This window comes from Salmo salar, chromosome 25 (assembly GCF_965601325.2).
Source record: "Salmo salar chromosome 25, fSalSal1, whole genome shotgun sequence".
Taxonomy (NCBI): Eukaryota; Metazoa; Chordata; class Actinopteri; order Salmoniformes; family Salmonidae; genus Salmo; species Salmo salar.
In genome coordinates, this window is record NC_138315.1 from 5,408,761 (window position 1) to 5,433,206 (window position 24,446).

The window sequence follows — 24,446 nt, forward strand, 5'->3', positions numbered from 1 at the left end:
TAGGAAGCATGGCGAAACTTGAATAACAACAGCATTAATTTTCATCCCTTTACATCAAATGATTGCTTCCCCAGCAAGACTGGAGCAGCAGTGTTAGGCTTTGAACTTTGTGTTAATTAACCTTTTCACACGTACCAACAAACGGGTGTGATAATTCTACAGTGGTCCCTGTTGCGTACGATCAAACCGGTGTGATTAGAACGCTTGATTAAAACACTTATTTAGAACGTCCATTTTCGATTGACGCAACAATCAACATTTGAGCTGGCCACACTTTTTTTTTCACAAACATTTTGCACAAATACAGTTCTTACAAAGTTACAGTTGAAGTCGGAAGTTTACATACACCTTAGGCAAGTACATTTAAACTCAGTTTTTCACAATTCCTGACATTTCATCCTAGTAAAAATTCCCTGTCTTAGGTCAGTTAGGATCACCACTTTATTTTAAGAGTGTGAAATGTCAGAATAACAGTAGAGAGTGATTTATTTCAGCTTTTACTTCTTTCATCACATTTCCAGTGGGTCAGAAGTTTACATACACTCAATTAGTATTTGGTAGCATTGCCTTTAAATTGTTTAACTTGGGTCAGACATTTTGTGTAGCCTTCCACAAGCTTCCCACAATAAGTTGGGTGAATTTTGGCCCATTCCTCCTGACAGAGCTGGTGTAGCTGAGTCGGGTTTGTTGACCTCCTTGCTCGCACACGCTTCTTCAGTTCTTACCGCAAATTTTCTATAGGATTGAGGTCAGGGCTTTGTGATGGCCCTCCAATACCTTGACTTTGTTGTCCTTAAGCCATTTTGCCACGACTTTGGAAGTATACTTGGGGTCATTGTACATTTGGAAGACCCATTTGCGACCAAGCTTTAACTTCCTGACTGATGTCTTGAGATGTTGTTTCAATATATCCACATCATTTTCCTTCCTCGTGATGCCATATATTTTGTAAAATGCACCAGTCCCTCCTGCAGCAAAGCGCCCCCACAACATGATGCTGCCACCCCCATGCTTCACGTTTGGGATGGTGTTCTTTGGCTTGCAAGCCTCCCCCTTTTCCCCCCAAACATAACGATGGTCATTATGGCCAAAGAGTTCTATTTTTGTTTCATCAGACCAGAGGACATTTCTCCAAAACTTACGATCTTTGTCCTCATCTTTGTCCCCAGTTGCAAACCATAGTCTGGCTTTTTTATGGCGGTTTTGGAGCAGTGGCTTCTTCCTTCCTGAGGGGCTTTTCAGGTTATGTCAATATAGGACTCGTTTTACTGAGGATATAGATATTTTTGTACCTGTTTCCTCCATTATCTTCACAATGTCCTTTGCTGTTGTTCTGGGATTGATTTGCACTTTTCGCACCAAAGTACATTCATCTCTAGGAGACAGAACACGTCTCCTTCCTGAGCGGTATGATGGCTGCGTGGTCCCATGGTGTTTATACTTGCGTACTATTGTTTGTACAGATGAATGTGGTACCTTCAGGCATTTGGAAATTGCTCCCAAGGATGAACCGGACTTCTGGAGGTCTACATTTTTTTCGGAGGTCTTGGCTGATTTCTTTTGATGTTCCCAACATTTGCCGACTAGCATCACCACCCTGGCCGGTTCCGACCTAGAATATGTGGACCACTACAAATACCTAGGTGTCTGGCTAGACTGTAAACTCTCCTTCCAGATTCATATCAAACATCTCCAATCCAAAATCAAATCTAGAATCGGCTTTCTATTTCACAACAAAGTCTCCTTCACTCACACCGCCAAACTTACCCTAGTAAAACTGACTATCCTACCGATCCTCGACTTCGGCGATGTCATCTACAAAATAGCTTCCAATACTCTACTCAGCAAACTGGAGCAGTCTATCACAGTGCCATCCGTTTTGTTACCAAATCACCTTATACCACCCACCACTGCGACCTGTATGCTCTAGTCGGCTGGCCCTCACTACATATTCGTCGCCAGACCCACTGGCTCCGGGTCATCTATAAGTCTATGCTTGGTAAAGCTACACCTTATCTCAGTTCATTGGTCACGATAACAACCTTCACCCGTAGCACACATTCCAGCAGGTATATCTCACTGACCATCCCCAAAGCCAACACCTCATTTGGACGCCTTTCATTCCAGTTCTCTCCTGCCAGTGACTGGAACAAATTGCAAAAATCGCTGAAGTTGGAGACTTTTATTTCCCTCACCACCTTTAAACATCAGCTATCTGAGCAGCTAACCGATCGCTGCAGCTGTACATAGTCCATCTGTACATTGCCCACCCTATCTACCTACCTCATCCCCTTACTGTTTTTATTTTATTTACCTTTCTGCTCTTTTGCACACCTGTATCTCTACATGCACATCATCATATGCTCATTCATCACTCCAGTGTTAATCTGCTAAATTGTAATTATTTGCTGCTATGGCCTATTTATTGCCTACCTCCTCATGCCTTTTGCACACACTGTGTATAGACTTTATTTTTTTCTACTGTATCATTGACTTGTTTGTGTTATTGGCTTGTTTATTGTTTACTCCATGTGTAACTCTGTGTTGTTGTCTGTGTCACACTGCTTTGCTTTGTTCTCAACTTGCCTACCTGGTTAAATAAAGGTGAAATATATATATTTTTTTAAGAATCCTGGACTTCCTGATGGGCCGCCCCCAGGTGGTGAGGGTAGGTAGCAACACATCTGCCACGCTGATCCTCAACACTGGAGCTCCACAGGGGTGCGTGCTCAGTCCCCTCCTGTACTCCATGTTCACCCACGACTGCATAGCCAGGCACGACTCCAACACCATCATTAAGTTTGCAGACGACACAACAGTGGTAGGCTTCACAGACAACGACGAGACAGCCAATAGGGAGGAGGTCAGAGACCTGGCCGTGTGGTTCCAGAATAACAACCTATCCCTCAACGTAGCCAAGACTAAGGAGATAATTGTGGACTACAAGAAAAGGAGGACCGAGCACGCCCTCATTCTCATCAACGGGGCTGTAATGGAGCAGGTTGAAACCTTCAAGTTGCTTGGTGTCCACATCAACAACAAAATATCATGGTCCAAACACACCAAGACAGTCATGAAGAGGGCACGGCAAAGCCCCCTCAGGAAACCAAAAAGATTTGGCATGGGTCCTGAGATCCTCAGAAGGTTCTACAGCTGCATCGAGAGCATCCTGACTGGTTGCATCACTGCCTGGTACGGCAATTGCTTGGCCTCTGACCACAAGGCACTACAGAGCATAGTGCATACGGCCCAGTACATCACTGGGGCTAAGCTGCCTGCCATCCAGGACCTCTACACCAGGCGGTGTCAGAGGAAGGCCCTAAAAATTGTCAAAGACCCCAGCCACCCCAGTCATAGACTGTTCTCTCTACTACGCATGGCAAGCGGTACCGGAGTGCCAGGTCTAGGACAAAAAGGCTTCTCAACAGTTTTTACCCCCAGGCCATAAGACTCCTGAACAGGTAATCAAATGGCTACCCAGACAATTTGCATTGTGTGCCTGCCCCAAACCCTCTTTTTACGCTGCTGCTACTCTCTGTTTATCATATATGCATAGTCACTTTAACTATACATTCATGTACATACTACCTCAATTGGGCCGATCAACCAGTGCTCCCGCACATTGGCTAACCGGGCTATCTGTATTATGTCCCGCCACCCACCACCCGCCAACCCCTCTTTTACGCTACTGCTACTCTCTGTTCATCATATATGCATAGTCACTTTAACCATATCTACATGTATATACTACCTCAATCAGCCTGACTAACCGCACGTGACAAATAAACTTTGATTTGAAAATAGAGGGCTTCATGAGGAAGGAAAATTATGTGGATATATTGAAGCAACATATCAAGACATCAGTCAGGAAGTTAAAGCTTGGTCGCAAATGGGTCTTCCAAATGGACAATGACCCCAAGCATACTTCCAAAGTCGTGGCAAAATGGTTTAAGGACAACAAAGTCAAGGTATTGGAGGGCCATCACAAAGCCGTGACCTCAATCCTATAGAACATTTCTGGGCAGAACTGAAAAAGCGTGTGCGAGCAAGGAAGTCTACAAAACTGATTCAGTTACACCAGCTCTGTCAGGAGGAATGGGCCAAAATTCATCCAACTTATTGTGGGAAGCTTGTGGAAGGCTTCCCAAAACGTTTGACCCAAATTAAACAATTTAAAGGCAGTGGTACCAAATACTAATTGAATGTATGCAAACTTCTGACCCACTGGGAATGTGATGAAAGAAATAAAAGCTGAAATAAATCACTCTCTACTATTATTCTGACACTTCACATTCTTAAAATAAAGTGGTGATCCTAACTGACCTAAAACAGGGAATTTTTACTAGGATGAAATGTCAGGAATTGTGAAAAACTGAGTTTAAATGTACTTGGCTAAGGTGTATGTAAACTTCCAACTTCAACTGTACATTCATACTGTATGCGCGAACAGTAGAACACGATATACAGAAAATAAGGAACTTACTTTGATATGAACTCACACATGTCCAAAGTTATTATTTGTAAGGAAAACAACAAGGAAGGCATAGCAAGCCCCAGCAAGACATTTTTCCAATTCTTGCAAGAGCGCAAATATATTTATACTTGATCTGCGCAAACATGAGTGAAGTGCACGAAGAGAGAAGTTTATCAGCCTCTAACATAAAAAGTTACAAGAAGAGCAGGTCTGTGGTTCATTTGTGCGTCACATGTTTCTCCGCTAAGAGAGCCCTGTAAAAGGTGTTCAATACATTTTACCGTCTCTTTTACTGACCTCCATAATTTCTTTGAATTGGAAGTCGATTATTTTACTTGGCAATAAACATCATTCCGCCCAATCAGGGCTGGTTCAGATCAAATGGGCTGATCGGTGGGCTGCCGCTAACAGACGACTTCAACCCGTCTCATCTACCTCTCTCCTTTATAACAACACGACTACCCAGGCACACTCAGGCACACTTTTAAGGCTGTGAGATGGCTGTCACTGTATTTTGTATAATATTTCTTCAGGAGTTCTGAATCTGGCACTCAGCGGGGTAGAAATGAAAATACAGCAGTACATAAATTGAGGGCGTCAGACGTAAATCACCTAACATGGAGAGGAAGCAGCAGGTAGAGAACACTGCTGGCTGTCACAGCACTCCCCTGTAAAACAGATTGGACACCAGCCATCACGCTTTAATCAGCAAGAGAATAATAGATGTGTCCCTGCTCCCATCTGTCTCACACACATACAAAAAATAATTTCAACTTACCTTGCTTTCAGACACTTTTCCAACTTGTGCTATTTAAATTTGGCTTGTGTTTGTTTGTTTTGGTGTCAGGGGTTATTTCTTTGGTGCGAACCTAAAAGCACTCTTTGAAGCTTTAATGTGACGAGTTCACAGTCTTCAAAGGTCGACTTTCTTTACTGTGATATTATGCCTGGGTTTTTCACACGCTGTGTGTCAAATGCTAATGTTATTGTTGGCAGACTTTTATTCAGAACGTTTTTTTCTTTCCTTCTTTAAAAAAATTAAACAGCAATGGATGTCTTGCATGGCTGTGGTTTAGCAGCTAAGTGTGGTTTGAAAGGCAACACCAAACACATGGAAATGTATTCATATTGTTATGAGAGCAGAATGATGGGGGATTGAAACAATAGAGAACATTAGTATCATATACTCTATGATGAATTATCCCAATGAACTAATTTACATGATTTAGATAAAATCATAAAAAGTAAAAGGAATTTTAGGGATCACCTAGATGCTATGTAAAAACAATTCCAAATGTAATATACGTAATTTACCATACTGAATATGCATAAAGTATTTTGGTTTATTTTCTTCAAGTGTTGAGGTGTTATAGGATTGCTATATGTTTCAACCAGTAAAGACAAAGCTTCTCTTTATATTCTCACCGAGAACACAGGGCCATGTTTAAACCAATCCACATATTTCCCATTCTTAGCTTTTTTATTTAGGATTTTTCTCCTAATTTTCAAGAAAGTTTTTGGCACCCCTTCAAATATCAATTCATACATCCCAATTAGCATCTCTGCCAAATTCGGCGGTTGTATCTGCTGCGTCACGGTTTCATGACTTTTAGATGCTAAGGCACTGGGCTATAGGGCTCATCTGCATTGTGTTGACTGTTTTTGTTGGAAGTTTAGTCATTAAGCAGAAGCTCTTATTCAGAGTGACTTACCACACGTGCATTAAAGGAGACTGCCACAACCACAAAGGCACTCCTATTTTTTTAAAGATAATCCAATATGGTTGCTAATACCGAATCAGATGTTGGAAAGGTGATATAACTGTCAAACTTTTATCAAATCGTATTTGTGAGTAGTGGATCAGTCTTCAACAATATACCATTATATGTCATAAGTAGAAATCTTTCAGAGGTATCCAACATTCCAGTTCTGGAACATTGTTCCTGAATTTGAGAGATGATTTTTGTGAATTTCGTGAAGATTTTTGTCCGTGCACATAGAACTAGAGATTTTGGTCTTTATAATGAAACATTAGAGGCCTTGGGACCCTGGTTCTTTACAATAGACAGACTACGCAAGGTGGATTCACATTCGATACATGAAAGCTCTATTAGCTAACATCATAGAATAATTATTAGACTTCTCGTTCATGTCAAAAACACAAAACGAGTTATTATGCAGGCCTCTTGACCAAGCCCATGATCAAAAGAATGAGCTGGTAAAAGGTAGGGGAGAGTGGGGTAAGTTGAGCCATTTTTTACATTCAGCATCATTCCATCAAGGAAAATATAGTATTCTTTCTACCAAAGATATCTACATATACACTGCTCAAAAAAATAAAAGGAACACTTAAACAACACATCCTAGATCTGAATGAAAGGAATAATCTTATTAAATACTTTTTTCTTTACATAGTTGAATGTGCTGACAACAAAATCACACAAAAATAATCAATGGAAATCCAATTTATCAACCCATGGAGGTCTGGATTTGGAGTCACACTCAAAATTAAAGTGGAAAACCACACTACAGGCTGATCCAACTTTGATGTAATTTCCTTAAAACAAGTCAAAATGAGGCTCAGTAGTGTGTGCGGCCTCCACGTGCCTGTATGACCTCCCTACAACGCCTGGGCATGCTCCTGATGAGGTGGCGGATGGTCTCCTGAGGGATCTCCTCCCAGACCTGGACTAAAGCATCTGCCAACTCCTGGACAGTGTGTGGTGCAACGTGGCGTTGGTGGATGGAGCGAGACATGATGTCCCAGATGTGCTCAATTGGATTCAGGTCTGGGGAACGGGCGGGCCAGTCCATAGCAGCAATGCCTTCCTCTTGCAGGAACTGCTGACACACTCCAGCCACATGAGGTCAAGCATTGTCTTGCATTAGGAGGAACCCAGGGCCAACCGCACCAGCATATGCTCTCACTAGGGGTCTGAGGATCTCATCTCGGTACCTAATGGCAGTCAGGCTACCTCTGGCGAGCACATGGAGGGCTGTGCGGCCACCCAAAGAAATGCCACCCCACACCATGACTGACCCACCGCCAAACCGGTCATGCTGGAGGATGTTGCAGGCAGCAGAACGTTCTCCACGGCGTCTCCAGACTCTGTCACATGTGCTCAGTGTGAACCTGCTTTCATCTGTGAAGAGCACAGGGCGCCAGTGGCGAATTTGACAATATTGATGTTCTCTGGCAAATGCCAAACGTCCTGCACGGTGTTGGGCTGTAAGCACAACCCCCACCTGTGGACGTCGGGCCCTCATACCACCCTCATGGAGTCTGTTTCTGACCGTTTGAGCAGACACATGCACACTTGTGGCCTGCTGGAGGTCATTTTGCAGGGCTCTGGCAGTGCTTCTCCTGCTCCTCCTTGCACAAAGGCGGAGGTAGCGGTCCTGCTGCTGGGTTGTTGCCCTCCTACGGCCTCCTCCACGTCTCCTGATGTACTGGCCTGTCTCCTGGTAGCGCCTCCATGCTCTGGACACTACGCTGACAGACACAGCAAACCTTCTTGCCACAGCTCGCATTGATGTGCCATCCTGGATGAGCTGCACTACCTGAGCCACTTGTGTGGGTTGTAGACTCCGTCTCATGCTACCACTAGAGTGAAAGCACCGCCAGCATTCAAAAGTGACCAAAACATCAGCCAGGAAGCATAGGAACTGAGAAGTGGTCTGTGGTTACCACCTGCAGAACCACTCCTTTATTGGGGGTGTCTTGCTAATTGCCTATAATTTCCACCTGTTGTCTATTCCATTTGCACAACAGCATGTAAAATGTATTGTCAATCAGTGTTGCTTCCAAAGTGGACAGTTTGATTTCACAGAAGTGTGATTGACTTGGAGTTACATTGTGTTGTTAAAGTGTTCCCTTTATTTTTTGAGCAGTATACTTTAGGATGTTCTGTATCTGAGGAAATGACCAGAATTCATGTAAACAATCACAATCCCTTTTTTTTGTTTAATCATTTTAACCCTTTGATGCATGCGATCACATATTTGTCATCATTGTTGAGTGGTCCCTGCAGCGTACCATCGCAAATACATTCGGAAAGTGTTCAGACCCCTTGACTTTTTCCATATTTTGTTACGTTACAGCCTTACTCGAACATTTATTAAATCGTACTTCACACAATACCCCATAATGACAAAGCAAAAATAGGTTTTTAGAAATGTTTGCAAATGTATTAAAAATACAAAACTGAAACATCACATTTACATAAGTATTCAGACCCTTCTGTTAGTACTTTGGCAGCGATTACAGCCTCGAGTCTTCTTGGGTATGATGCTACAAACTTGGCACACCTGTATTTGGGGAGTTTCTCCCATTGTTCTCTGCAGATCCTCTGAAGCGCTGTCAGGTTGGATGGGGAGCATCGCTACACAGCTATTTTCAGGTTTCTCCAGAGATGTTAGATGGGGTTCAAGTCTGGGTTCCCAGCTGGGCCACTCAAGGACATTTAGAGACTTGTCCTGAAACCTCTCCTGCGTTGTCTTGGCTGTGTGCTTAGGGTCGGTGTCCTGTTGGAAGGTGAACCTTAGCCCCAGTCTGAGGTCCTGAGTGCTCTGGAGCAGGTTTTCATCAAGGATCTCTCTGTACTTTACTCCGTTCAGCATGATGCTGCCACCACCATGCTTCACCGTAAGGATGGTGCTTGGTTTCCTCCAGACGTGATGCTTGGCATTCAGGTCAAAGAGTTCAATCTTTGTTTCATCAGACCAGAGAATCTGAGGGTTTTGAATACTTTCCGAATTCACTGTATGTGATTGGAAAAGCAGCAACAGAACGCACGATGCAACAAATGCATCTAAACAGCATTGTTGTCAGAAAAGCATCGAAACAATGTTCCGTACAGATGGGAAATAAAGGCCTCACAACTTTATTCCTCATTTTCACCTTTTATTGTAAAAGATTAATGCGAACTTCATCATCCAAACATCACACAGAACACATCCACAGCCAAACTCAATCCATAAACCAGTCTAAATAACAGGTAGCGCTGACTAAAAAACAAACATAAGTTATCAACCTAATAGCTAGACTTGTTTACAAGGTACCACATCTCTGGTGAGTACAAGGGAGAAATGTAATATTGTTTAGAAAAGAGATGCTTGTCAGCTACTTTAAGCCAACAGCAGCTAAATTCTTTATGATGGCAGCAATGTTTGTTTATGTTAGACAAGCAAAAATTCCCTAATCCCAGAATGCCATTCACTATAAGATGCAAATAAACATTGTCGGAGTCAAAGATGGTTGTGCCCATTCCCTGAAAACTATTAACTTAGTTTGGCCACTTTTCAGCATATTACAAATCTTCAATGTACTTGTTACAGTGTATACAAGAACCGGAGCACATGACTTGACAAGTCGTTTACCATTTTTGACAATTCACAAAGCAAATAAAATATCATCAACTCACAGATCATCACACCAAATACAAGCCTAACCGTAGCGCGAAAGCTAAACAGGGATGAAAGGGTTTGTGGGGGGGTTAATTTAATCTGTGGGGTTTTCAAGTCCATGCGGGGTAGAAATTGGGGAAGGTATCATGGGGGGATAAGATGCAGGAAATATTACTATGATGGGGGATTTATCAATAAATCGAGGGAAACATAGTATACCTTTATACGCTAAATAAAATAGGGGGCTCTTAGCTGGCAACCCCGAGTTACCAAAGTTACAATTATATGCCGCGTTCAAAACAACTGGGAACTGGGAAATCTTTGACTTTAGTGCATTCAAGACAACTGGGAACTCGAAAAAAACGAGCTCCGACTAGGATATTCTTTTTTTTATGGTCATCAAACTCTAGAGCTCCGACTTTCCAATCTGAAGATCACTGACGTCATGATTAGACCTCATATTTTTCTGGGTTCCCAGTTGTCTTGGAAGCACCATAAAAGTCAGTTGAGTGAACTGTCCCTTCACCTCATTTTTATAACATATGTGACTCTCCTCCTGGATTCGGTCATATGTAGCAACATTTGAATTTCTGTTTTTTACATTGGATAAAAGTAGACTCAGACCTACAAAATGGTTTATCATACACTGCATTTGAGGAAACAATGGGGAAATAATTCTGCTTTGAAAGTTGATAAATTTGTAAACTCATTTTTGAGAAAACCGTCTTTCAATGTTTTGGTACTACATTTGGGCTACTATTGGAGAGCCCTTCTTTGTCTACACCCATTCAGCATTGTTCACACCCTCTTAATCCTTAGCCCCACCCATCTCTATAAGTGTTGATCTGTGTGTTCTGTACTAACTTTGCCAGCTACTTCCAGACATCTAAGAGTGAGAGAACAGCTCACTGAACATTACTCGCCCAATTCGCGTTCAGAGCGCACACTGGACGCTCTGGCCAATAAGTAGTGTTGTTCCGAAAGCCCTGACCTCACAACTAGTCAAGCACCCAAGCTAACTGGCAAACATTGGTTAGCTACTTCCAGACACATTAATGAGAGAACATCCCACTCTGACCATTTTACTCGCCCAAGCAGAGCTCGTTAGGCTTTTTTTTCACGTTATCCAGAGCCTTGGTGACTGTACCTGTGCTGCTGGCAACAATTTTTGATTACGCTTTGTTGCCGACGTTTACTGACACCGGACATATTCAACAGGTGTTGAGCATTCAAAAATGCATGTTATTCTGCGCTCTGGCACACTAAGACGAGAGTCTTTTGTTAAGAAATGTAGCTAGATAGCTAGCTAGGTAAACAATGAATCAGAATGCATGACGTAACGTTAGTTAGCGAGCCAGGCAGCTAATGTTAGCGAGCTAGCTAACAGTACACATTAACTTGAAATGAAAATACTTTGTCAGAATTAGAGTGAAGTCTTTGTTAAGACATTTAGCTAGCTAGCTAAACAATGGACCATCATCACAACTCATGACGTTACTACCCTGCATGAATCTGCAGGTATCTAACCAACCAGTTCTATGGCTATAATTAGTCAAGCAAATGTGTCTGAGATAAGAAGATCATACACATAACGTTAGCTAGCGACCCAGACAGCTAACGTTAGCTAGCTAACAGTACACTTGAAATGAAACCACATTGTCAAAATTAGAAACGTGTACCAAATGTATTTATAATCAATCAAATATATTTATAAAGCCCTTCTTACATCAGCTGATGTCACAAAGTGCTGTACAGAAACCCTCCCTAAAACCCCAAACAGCAAGCAATGCAGGTCTAGAAGCACGGTGGCTAGGAAAAACTCCCTAGAAAGGCTGGAACCTGGGAAGAAACCTAGAGAGGAACCAGGCTATGAGGGGTGGCCAGTCCTCTTCTGGCTGTGCCAGGTGGAAATTATAACAGAGCATGGCCAAGATGTTCAAATGTGCATAGATGACCAGCAGAGTCAGATAATAATAATCACAGTGGTTGTAGAATGTGCAAAAGGTCAGGACCTCAGGAGTAAATGTTAGTTGGCTTTTCATAGCCGATCATTCAGAGTATCTCTTCCGCACCTGCTGTCTCTAGAGAGTTGAGAACAGCAGGTCTGGGACAAGGTAGTACATCCGGTGAACAGGTCAGGGTTCCATAGCCGCAGGCAGAACAGTTGAAACTGGAGCAGCAGCACGACCAGGTGGACTGGGGACAGCATGGAGTCATCGGGCCAGGTAGTCCGGAGACATGGTCAAAGGGCTCAGGTCCTTCAAGAGAAAGAGAGAGAATTAGACAGAGTATACTTAAATTCACACAGGACACCAGATAAGACAGGACATAACAGACTGACCCTAGGCCCCCGACACATAAATTATTACAGCATAAATACTGGAGGCTGAGACACTGTGTCCCCGTCCGACAGACACATAATGAGAGAATATCTGAAAATCTTACCAGTATACATCATGGTTGGACGCGTCTCCTGTCTGATGCCATGCATGGTTGCCTTATGTTGACGATGTATTCCAGACTGGCGTTTTCTCCATCTCCTTAGCTATCATACTCGAATTCCACTGATTTCAAAACTCGGTCCTCCAGAAAGTTGAGAGCATACACATAACGTCAGCTAGCAAGCCAGCCAGCTAACGTTAGCTAGCTAACAGTACACTTTAACTTGACATTAGATTTATGCAGTTTTACTACGCGATACATTTTTTTTTAAGCCGCGTTCGACACGATTACCTAAACATACTGACCAGCTCCAATAGACAGACGCGTGCTATATGGTAGACCAATCCAAACTCATCTCTCGGCATGTCCAGCCCACTCATTATGTCAGCCAATTATGGCTAGCAGGAAGGTTTCTCCCATTTTCTGTGGCTAAACCAACTAGGCCCGTCATTTAACAATGTTATTCGTATTTACAGATGATGTATAGAACAATATTAACATTTTCAACTTTGGCTTAGATACAAGCACATGTTCGAGGAGGCATTTCTGCCAAAAAAACGCATTTTGATCAAAAAAATATTCTTTACATTCAAACAGGTCTCCTGTGAAGTCGTGACTTGCGACATATGCCTCATTTCCTGAATAGGGTCACATATTTGGTCTGACAGACGCTTACAAGACAACCAGAATGCATTGTATGATGTCAACAAACATGGCAACACACATAGCTGGCAATTAGCTTAGCATTAGCTCATCATAATCAGTGCAACCTTCAAAAAAGTATTTTACACATATGAGTCCATTATAATCTATGCAAGAATTGGAATGTATAATCTGTCACCAGTACTTGAAAACGTGAATAATACAGTAATTACATTATGCTCCATACATACATACGGTATGCGACAGTAGAAACGACAACACGATATACAGAAAATAAGGCAATTACTTTGATAGGAACGCACACATGTCCAAAGTTATTATTTGTAAGGAAAGCAACAATGCGGGCACCAGCCAGAAAATGTGCTAGGGGGAAAAAGTGTGTGCAAGGGCTGTTCTGACTAGAGATGTGCTTGGGCTCTCGTTGAAAAGAGACGTGCCGGAATAGAAAAGTTTGTCTGGCACAGTCAAGCATCAAACATAAGTGAAATGGGCTACATCTTATGTGAATTAATGAGTTGGCGGAACACACCTCAATTCAAACTGTTATTAGAAAATCAAACTTGTTTTTACTGACAAGTTGAAACATAGCCTATAGATAATTAGCATGCAGCGTGCCTTGGTTTGAGAGCAGCGCGAGATAACTCTCCTGTTGAGTAACATTCACATTTTGGAACAGTGAGTGCATTCTGACATTTACAGGCCTAAAACATAACAAACACTTTGTACTTTTTGTTACAGCAATAATGCCTTGTATTACTCCTTGGAAGAAAACACTTCAATTGGCTTAACATGTCATCTGGGGTTGAAACTGTAACTTTTTCCAATCGTTTCGTTCTGAACAGAACTATTGTTTTTTTTGTTCCGTTCCACTGTTCTGAACTGCTTCCAACCCCCAAAAAAGTAATGGTTTACTAATTCGTTTCCTTTTTAAACCTCATGAATAAATACATTTAGCTTGACATTAAATTGCTTAAATTGGAGCGGGTAAGCTATTAACGTGCTCTGGACAGACAAGTATAAGGCGTGAGATGCGACAAAGGTTTTGCTGGTGGGGACCAAGCGAGAGAGGGTGGAGGAGGAGGCTTGGCTTGAAGCGCTGGGCATTTTGTTGTTATGACGTGCATTATCTGAACTAGGCACACAGAATTATACATATGGAGGAGCGGCTTCTATGAAGGAACTTTGAATGTCTTTGAACTTCAGAGAGTTGGCTTAAGGTTGGACCAGAGCTAGCTAGCGAACAAGCTTGTGTGTGTAGAGTGGCACCAGAATTGAAATAAAAACACGTCTTATCTTTTTGTAGTTAATAAATCCAATGTGAAATGTGATAACTATAGTATTCTTCACAACATTGAAAAAGTGTATCCATTCTTCTCTAATTAAAAATCTCTCTCCCTAATTTCTGAATCAGGCTTGTAACGTCCGTAGGCTACAGTAGACTATGCTTCGGAGGCGGAGTGGCATGTAGCCTACATACGAACGCACACCGGCAAAGATTTTCAGCTGGCGGGCAGACACTGAAATAAGTTTCTGAGTGCCAGATTTAGTGCTTTGCATAGGTGCTTTGTTATGTTTTTTCATCGAACTGGAAAAAAAATGCCTGGAACGTAAAAGAGTTATTAACCGGTTCCCATGCTTTAAAAATTAAGGTTCTGTTCCTGAACAGTATAGATCACTTTATTCCTGGTTCTGATTCTGTTCCTCAAAAAACATAATTGTTTTCTGTTCCAACCCCCGCTTCCCATTGGCTCAACCTTTGGCTCAGCTTACCCCATGGCAAACATGTTGGCTAAATTAACCCACACAGCTACAAGGATGTACTTTCATAGAGATTTAGGACCTCATATTGAAGCTTATAGAGACCCCAGCTGAAGTAGAGAACAATATTAACATCATCTACTTTGGTTTTGATACAAGCATCATGAAACCTCTAACACAATAAATTCAGTTATGCCACCTCAGTTATACAGTAACAGTCAAAAGTTTGGACACACCTATTCATTCAGTGTGCAAAGATGTCATCAAGGCAAAGGGTGACTACTTTGAAGAGTCTCAAAGATATTTTTTGATTTGTTTAACACGTTTTTGGTACTACATGATTCCATGTGTTATTTCAAAGTTTTGATGTCTTCACTATTATTCTAAAATGTAGAAAATAGTAAGTATAAAGAAAAACCCTTGAATGAGTAGATGTCTCCAAACCTTTGACTTGTACTGTATAACCCTAAAAGAAGAATGATGGAGACCACTGTGTTCTTGGGGACCTTCAATGCTGCTGGTTTGGTACCCTTCCCCAGACCTGTGCCTCAACACTGCTATAAGACTAGAAATTGAGCACAGGTACATCCTGTTTCCATTGATCATCCTTAAGATGTTTCTACAACTTGATGTGGTACATTCAATTGATTGGACATTGACTGCATGTCAGACCAAAGACCAAGCCATGAGGTCAAAGGAATTGTCCGTAGAGTTCCGAGACAGGATTGTGTCGAGGCACAGATCTGGTGAAGGGTACCAAAACATTTCTCCAGTATTGATGATGCCCAAGAACACAGTGGCTTCCATCATTCTTAAATGGAAGAAGTTTGGAACCACCAGGACTCTTCCTAGAGCTGGTTGCCCATCCAAACTGAGCAATCGGGGGAGAAGGTCCTTGGGCAGTGTGGTAACCAAGAACCCAATGGCCACTCTGACAGAGCTCCAGAGATCCTCTGTGAAGATGGGAGAACCTTCCAGAAGGACAACCATCTCTGCAGCACTCCACCAATCAGGCCTTTATTGTAGAGTGGCCAGATGGAAGCCACTACTCAGTAAAAGGCACAAGACAGCCCACTTGGTTTGCCAAAAGGCACCTAAAGGATTCTCAGACCATGAGAAACAAAATTCTCTGGTCTCATGAAACCAAGATTGAACTCTTTGGTCTGAATGCCAAACGGCACTTCTGTAGGACACCAGATACCATCCCTACGGTGAAGCATGGTGGTGGCAGCATCATGCTGTGGGGATGTTTTTCAGCGGTAGGGACTGGGAGACAAGTCAGGCTTGAGCGAAAGATGAACAGAGCAAAGTACAGAGAGATCCTTCCTTGATGAAAACCTGCTCCAGAGCACTCAGGACCTCAGACTGGGGTGAAGGTTCACCTTCCAACAGGACAACAACCCTAAGCACACAGCCAAGACAATGCATGAGTGGATTCGGGACAAGTCTCTGAATGTCATTGAGTGGCCCAACCAGACCTCGGACTTGAACCCGATCGAACATCTCTGGAGAGACCTGAAAATAACTGTGCAGCGACGCTCCACATTCAACCTGACAGAGCTTGAGAGGATCTGCAGAGAAGAATGGGAGAAACTCCCCAAATACAAGTGTGCCAAGCTTGTAGCATCATACCCAAGAAGACTCGAGGCTGTAATCGCTGCCAACGATGCTTCAACAAAGTACTGAGTAAAGGGTCTGATTACTTATGTAAACGTGATATTTCAGCTTAACATTTTTTATAGATTTGATAACATTTCTAAAAACCTGTTTTTGTTCTGTCATTATGGGGTATTTATTGTGTGAAGATGTAAAGTAACAAAATGTGGAAAAAGTCAAGGAGTCGGAATCCTTTCGAATGCACTGTTTTTGCCCATATAAAACATTGCCATATATTATTTTTCCGTATAGGATAGCCCACATGATGAGATTATTATGTAATTTTTATTTGTCAAAAGGAAGCCAAGCATCAATAATCATGCCATTAGCATAAGGCCCTTGATATTTATAGGAAAGGAGCATCAAGCGCATCACCTTGCAATTTCACCACCCTGTGAAGTTCATGAAAACGTATTTCATCTATAGCCTAATAAACTGCATGCTTTCCCGACAAATCATAGTATTGATGGTTATTACATCAATATTTGCGCATTAAAAGTTTTTCCACTGGCATTTCTCCCATTATTCATTTTATAGACACAAAAGATCCCACCTTGTATAGCGTATTTTGTTTTGTCAACAAATGTTCTGTTTCCATCAGGCCTGTCATGACATGTACTTTACTCGCATAAAAAAGTTGGATGGAAACCTGTGGTGTGTTCAGTTCGCTTGAACTTTGCAACTTGTGGAACGATTTATACTGAACAACACGATTTCCAAAACGTTCTTGCACGTTCTTGAACAGACTTTGAGGTACGTTTGCTCCTGTTTGGTGGATGTGGCAAGGTGTGGCAAGGTGAGGCTTGAAGCAATGAGTGATGTATTTAAATGTCAGTGGCCATGCTGAAAGCATTCCCCAACCCACAACCCAAACCGTCGTCGTTTTTCAACTGGTTGTTCAATACAGCACCGTTTCCGTTCAATTGAACGTTCCAGATCATAAACATGTACTGAACGCAGCCCTGGTTAGAAAGAAAGAATGGGAGTCACTATTTGTCTGGGGAAATTTAGCTTTATTTAATAAAGTTTCTTTGTTTTATGATGGATGCTTCAAATAGTCTTTTGTCCCTACAATCACAGCAGAGGGAGGCAGAACTCACACATTTCTCCCGCAATTTATTACTAATAAGTACATCAGTGTGGAAAGGTATCCTGGGGACCCAAACACTTGCCTGGCTGATCATTCATCATACGTAAACAAATATCACAATACACAGGATACAGGCGCTCCAATAATGGATAATTGATGAGCGAGTTTGTGGGTGCAGTTGATTATTGTTGAATGTTAGTTATCACAGCAACATTATTTTTCATTTCATCACTAATGATAAACTTTTTGTTCAGTGGAATCACTTTTGTAAGCTACAGTATGCAAATAGGGACTGAATCATCAGGTCAGTTTGCTCATAATAAGGATGTGAGTAAGCATTAAATGCCTCCACTCAATGCTCATCTGTTCTTGCTACACTTACTACAAAGACAAGTGTAGACTTTAATGATGACGCATTCTTCAACAGTATTTTACATTTCCAAGGCCTGCGTAGTTCATGATAACCCCAATAGTTTCCCCCGTTAACAGGATGAAGAATACAATTGTAAAACAATGCGCTCACTCCAAATACCCCAAATGTGTTTATGGTATTTTTAACTGCTAGGGACTGACTTGGTTACCTCAAGGCATCCTCATGCATGGTTCCATTTAGGATAGGGAAGCACCTATAGACAGACAGATGGGACTCATTGGTTTACTGTTATATGAGGCAGTCCCAAACCCCTGCCCACAACCTGTGCTCCTGTATTCGGTTACTAACAACCAATACCAGCGTTGACACATGTAGATATAGGACCTGCATCTAGGGTCAGGAAACCAATCAATACAGTTAGCTCCTCGATGGGCCGTACCATGTTAGGGAAGAGGTTTGGAGTGAACCATTTGGCTTGTGTTTCAAGGAGCTCCTCTGTGACCATGTAGCCCGTGTCCCATGTAGATCGGTGGTGCTAATGTCATTCTTATTGCATTAACACTGATAAACTGCAGCAAAACACTGTAAATCCCGTATCTGAAAGCTATAACTTTTTTGATAAATATATAACTGTTTTGCTATAACTGTTTTGATAAAGTAGTCCTGCTTTGTGGCATTTCGCGAAGGCTTTATGTTATACTGGTGTGTGTAGATATGGCTGTCCTTGTTGGATAGAGTCATTTGACATCTTTCAGTGATGTTCCTATCGGCGAATTCATTGCTAAATATAGAAGCTGACACATTTTTTCTGGTGTAGGGTGGTTCTTCGTGTTATGGCCCAATCCCTCCCCCAAGGCAGACACTAACAACACAATCATTTGGGCAAATATGGTGGCTAGCTAAGTAAGTTATTTTTCCTGCAAGTTTATCTACTGAAACCCATATTGTGTATTGCTGGCTAACAATGGGGGAAATCAAATAATATTTCTGTTTGCTAACTTAGGCAACTTGGTAGCTAACGTTAGCTAAACAACTACCGGTAGCCATTTCTATGAGTAAAGATAGAAGAGGTTTACAATCAGAGATCTATTGTATCTTGAGACAGGTGTCTGTCATCATGACATGCGTCACTTTGGGGTGGACACCTGTCTCGATAAATGAGAGAAGACTTGAAATAGACAAGATGATGGCATACACTTTGGTAAATTACTTAATCGAGCAAAAAACGTACATTTTAACAGAGCATTTTCTAAATTCAAAAGGACACCCTGGAACTAGACACAGACATTTTATGAGACTGCTGTTTCGATGAATCGAGGACGAAGACAGTATCGCCAAGCTAAGGTTGGTCAAAAATTATTTGTGCTACACAAAACATTACATATCCTGTAACTCCCAGTAATGTATATGAAAAATATTTGGTTAAATCACATTATCTGGTGTAACAATCTGTAGCTACAGTTTTCTGTACTTTACTACACCTGAGACACACAGAACTGTACTACATTGTTCACACTGTATTTTTACTTTTACTATATAACATTATTGTTGAATACCCAGTTCTCTTTTTGAGTTAACTATTGTACACTCCCCTGTATTTTAGATTTTGACAAATCAACATTCTTTGGATATATCTGAATGTCTAACATCTGTTTGATGCTACAGAGCCAAGTACAGCTGTCACAAGCATCGTTGAAGGGGGACCAAAACGCAGCGGGTAAAGTGCTCATCTTCTTAAATTTTATTAAAGAAAACACTTAATCAAAATAAACAAATGACAAAAACAGTCCAGTAATGTGCACAGACTATGCTAGAAAAAACCACCCACAAACACAAGTGAAAACAAACACAACTAAATATGGCCTCCAATTAGAGACAACAACCAGCTGCCTCTAATTGGAGGTCATTACCAAAACTCACATAGAAAATAGAAAAGCTAGATTAAACATAGAAATAGGAAAACTAGAACCTAAACCCACAATACCCAAACACACAAAACAAACACCCCCCTGCCACGCCCTGACCAACTATAATGACAAATAACCCCTTTTACTGTTCAGGACGTGACAACAGCTTTTATAAATATCTTCTGTGAATCCATAAAGGCAGACCAATTTTGTGGATTGATAGAAAATATCTATATTTTCGGTTCGCTGGCAATGGTGTTTGGCATGGTGGGCTGTGGAAGCTGAGATGCTGTGCTTATGGAGAATGGTCTTGTCCTGTCTGCGGTGTATGGTCAGCTGGATAAGATTCTGCCGGAAGTGGTGTAGGGCTCGTAGACCTTAACCACCAACTGTTTGGACCTCTTGCAGAAGATTTTCTGGTACTGTACGTCTCCTGGAAAGACATAGTTGTGGTGTTACCATTTTACACTTTTTGTGGAATGGATGTAGGGCAACATGCATTTGTCGGTAAAGGTGTAAACGGATTCGGGTGTAAGTGATTAGAGACAGACTAGTGCATTGTTAAGGGACATTGGGAGCTGCTTTTGAGAGAAACGATCAGTCAACAAAGTGAATGGGCTGGGGGCTGCAGAAGGTGTGAAAAGTCTTAGGAGGGCAGCTCTTACACAGTATGTATTGTTGTGTATGTGAATTTGAGAAATGGCACCTTTCAATCGTTCTCGAACACAACAATACATTTACTATCTCTAATCACAACCATGCACAACCAAAACCCCTTTCCTCACCTCAAAGACTTACAGTTGAAGTCGGAAGTTTACATACACCTTACATACGGTACACCAGCAAAATACATTTAAACTCAGTTTTTGATAATTACTGACATTTAGTCCTAGTAAAAATTCCCTGTCTTAGGTCAGATATGATCACCACTTTACTTTAAGAATGTGAAATGTCAGAACAATAGTAGAGAGAATGATTTATTTCAGCTTTTATTTCTTTCATCACATGCCCAGTGGTTCAGAAGTTTACATACACTCAATTAGTATTTGGTAGCATTGCCTTTAAATTGTTTAACTTGGGTCAAACGTTTAGGGTAGCCTTTCACAAGCTTCCCACAATAGGTTGGTTGAATTTTGGCTAACTTATTGTGGCAGGTTTGTAGGCCTCCTTGCTCGCACATGCTTTTTCACTTCTACCCACAAATGTTCTATAGGATTGAGGTCAGGGCTTTGTGATGGCCACTCCAATACCTTGACTTTGTTGTCCTTAAGCCATTTTGCCACAACTTTGTAAGTATGCTTGCGGTCATTGTACATTTGGAAGACCCATTTGCGACCAAGCTTTAACCTCCTGACTGATGTCTTGAGATGTTGCTTCAATATGTCCACATAATTTTCCTGCCTCATGATGCCATCTATTTTGTGAAGTGCACCAGTCCCTCCTGCAGCAAATGCCATTCTGTAAACTGTCATGCTGTAAACTGAGCGATGTTAGACGTCAACTTATAAATATTTTTGCCAACTTACCTTCACCTTGTGCAGAGCTAGGGGTTGGATGCACATGCTGGTGGAATTAGATTATGTGCCAATTACAATAAAACTCACAATTAAACAATTTGTATTGATTTCTATTAGACTGGCTAGCTTAGCATACCTAACATGGAGATTTAAATATTGTCAGCTTGCTGTTAGGTAGCTAACGTCACTAAATCAGCAGCAAGATTGCTAGCCAGCAGAGAACCAATTAACCAACCATAAATGATTTATACATGTTCATCATTGCTACCAACACAAAAAAATCGTTAGCTATAGTAACAATTCTATTCTTAGTAACAGAGCTTTTTCAAAACAAGGGTGGAATAGATGGCTACCAAATAGAACTACTCTTATTTTGCAACATTAGCTAGCTTACTATAATTAATGTTAGTCAACGATAGAACGAACAAACAAACATGTTTACTCTGCTGAAGGAAGCTATCAGTCTAGCAGTGACTACCATGGCATAGGCGAAATTGATTGACAGTGTGTATCCAAAAGATAGCTAGCTAGCTGATTTAGCTGATGGATTTCAGAGTTCATTACAGGACTGTAACGTTAGCTAGATAGCTAGATAACCTGTTATGGCTAGGGGGCAGTATTTTCACGGCTGGATAAAAAACGTACCCGATTTAATCTGGTTACTACTCCTGCCCAGTAACTAGAATATGCATATAATTACTGGCTTTGGATAGAAAACACTCCAAAGTTTCTAAAACTGTTTGAATGGTGTCTGTGAGTATAACAGAACTCAAATGGCAGGTCAAAACCTGAGAGATTCCTTTACAGGAAGTGGCCTGTCTGACCATTTCTTGAACTTCTTTGCCATCTCTATCTATTACAAAGGATCTCTGCTCTAACGTGACACTTCCTACGTCTTCCATAGGCTCTCAGAGCCCGGGAAAAACCTGAATGTCGTCATTACAGCCCCAGGCTGAAACACATTATCGCCTTTCTCAAGTGGCCGATCAAGGGACTGTGGGCTTAGGCGCGTGCACTGGCCGCCCCCGTCTTTGTGATTTTTCCTCTGTTTGCCGAAAAGGAGATTCCCGGTCGGAATATTATAAATTGCAAAAAAATTGATTTTAAACAGCGGTTGACATGCTTCAAAGTACTGTAATGGAATATTTAGATTTTTTTTGTCACGAATTGCGCCATGCGCACGACCCTGATTTACCATTTCGGATAATTTCTGGAACGCACGAACAAAACGCCGCTATTCGGATATAACGATAGATTATTTGGGACCAAACCAACATTTGTTATTGAAGTAGCAGTCCTGGGAGTGCATTCTGACGAAGACAACAAAGGTAATAACATTTTTGTTATAGTAAATCTGATTTTGGTGAAGGCTAAACTTGCCGGGTGTCTAAATAGCTAGCCCGTGATGGCTGGGCTATGTACTTAGAATATTGCAAAATGTGCTTTCACCAAAAAGCTATTTTAAAATCGGACATATCGAGTGCATAGAGGAGTTCTGTATCTATAATTCTTAAAATAATTGTTATGCTTTTTGTGAACGTTTATCGTGAGTAATTGAGTAAATTTTTAGTAAATTCCCCGGAAGTTTGCGGGGGGTATGCTAGTTCTGAACATCACATGCTAATGTAAAAAGCTGTTTTTTGATATAAATATGAACTTGATTGAACAAAACATGCATGTATTGTATAACATAATGTCCTAGGTGTGTCATCTGATGAAGATCATCAAAGGTTAGTGCTGCATTTAGCTGTCTTCTGGGTTTTTGTGACATTATATGCTAGCTTGAAAAATGGGTGTCTGATTATTTCTGGCTGGGTACTCTGCTGACATAATGTAATGTTTTGCTTTCGCTGTAAAGCCTTTTTGAAATCGGACAGTGTGGTTAGATAAAGGAGAGTCTTGTCTTTAAAATGCTGTGAAATAGTCATATGTTTGAAAAATTGAAGTTTTTGTATTTTTGAGGAATTTGTAATTCGCGCCACGCCTATCATTGGATATTGGAGCAGGTGTTCCGCTAGCGGAACGTCTAGATGTAAGAGGTTAACGGCTTCATCAATGTGCATTGATGACATCCCCCTCACAGTGACCGTACGTACATTTCCCAACCAGAAGCCATGGATTACAGGCAACATCCACACCGAGCTAAAGGCTAGAGATTCTGCTTTCAAGGAGTGGGACACTAATCCGGATGTTTATAAGAAATCCAGCTATGCCCTCAGATGAACCATCAAACAGGCAAAGCATCAATACAGCTCAAGATTGAATCCTAATACAACGGCTCTTATAGTCGTCGGATGTGGCAGGGCATGAATACTATTACTAACTACAAAGGGAAACACAGCCACTAGCTGCCCAGTGACGGAAACCTACCAGATTACCTAAATGCATTTTATGCTCGCTTTGAGGCAAGAAACAGCAATCCACTGCATAGAAAGCCTGCAGAGTTCGGTCTACCATCCAAACAATTTGAGCTTCTACTTTTAAAAATCCACCTTTCCAGAAACAAGTCTCTCACCGTGGCTGCTTGCTATAGACCACCTTCTGGCCCCAGCTGTACCCTGGACACCATATGTGAATTGATTTCCCCCCATCTATCTTCAGACCTCGTGCTGTTAGGTGACCGAAACTGGGACATGCTTAACACCCCCGGCCATCCTACAATCTAAGGTTGATGCCCTCAATCTCACCCAAATCCGTGAACACAGTCACCATCATAGATATCATCCTAACCAACCTGCCCTCCAAATACACCTCTGCCATCTTCAACCAGGATCTCAGCGATCACTGCCTCATTACTTGCATCCGTAATGGGTCTGTTGTCAGACTGTCAAACGCTCCCTAAAACACTTCAGCGAGCAGGCCTTTCTAATCGACCTGGCCCGGGTATCCTGGAAGGATATTGACCTCATTCCGTCAGTAGAAGATGCCTGGTTATTCTTTAAAAGTGCTTTCCTCACAATCTTAAATAAGCATGCCCTATTCAAAATATGTAGGACCAGGAATAGATATAGCCCGTGGTTCACTCCAGACCTGACTGCCCTTGACCAGCACAAAAACATCATGTGGCGTACTGCATTAGCATCGAATAGCCCCTGTGATATGCAACTTTTCAAGGAAGTTAGGAACCAATATACACTGGCAATTAGGAAAGCAAAGGCTA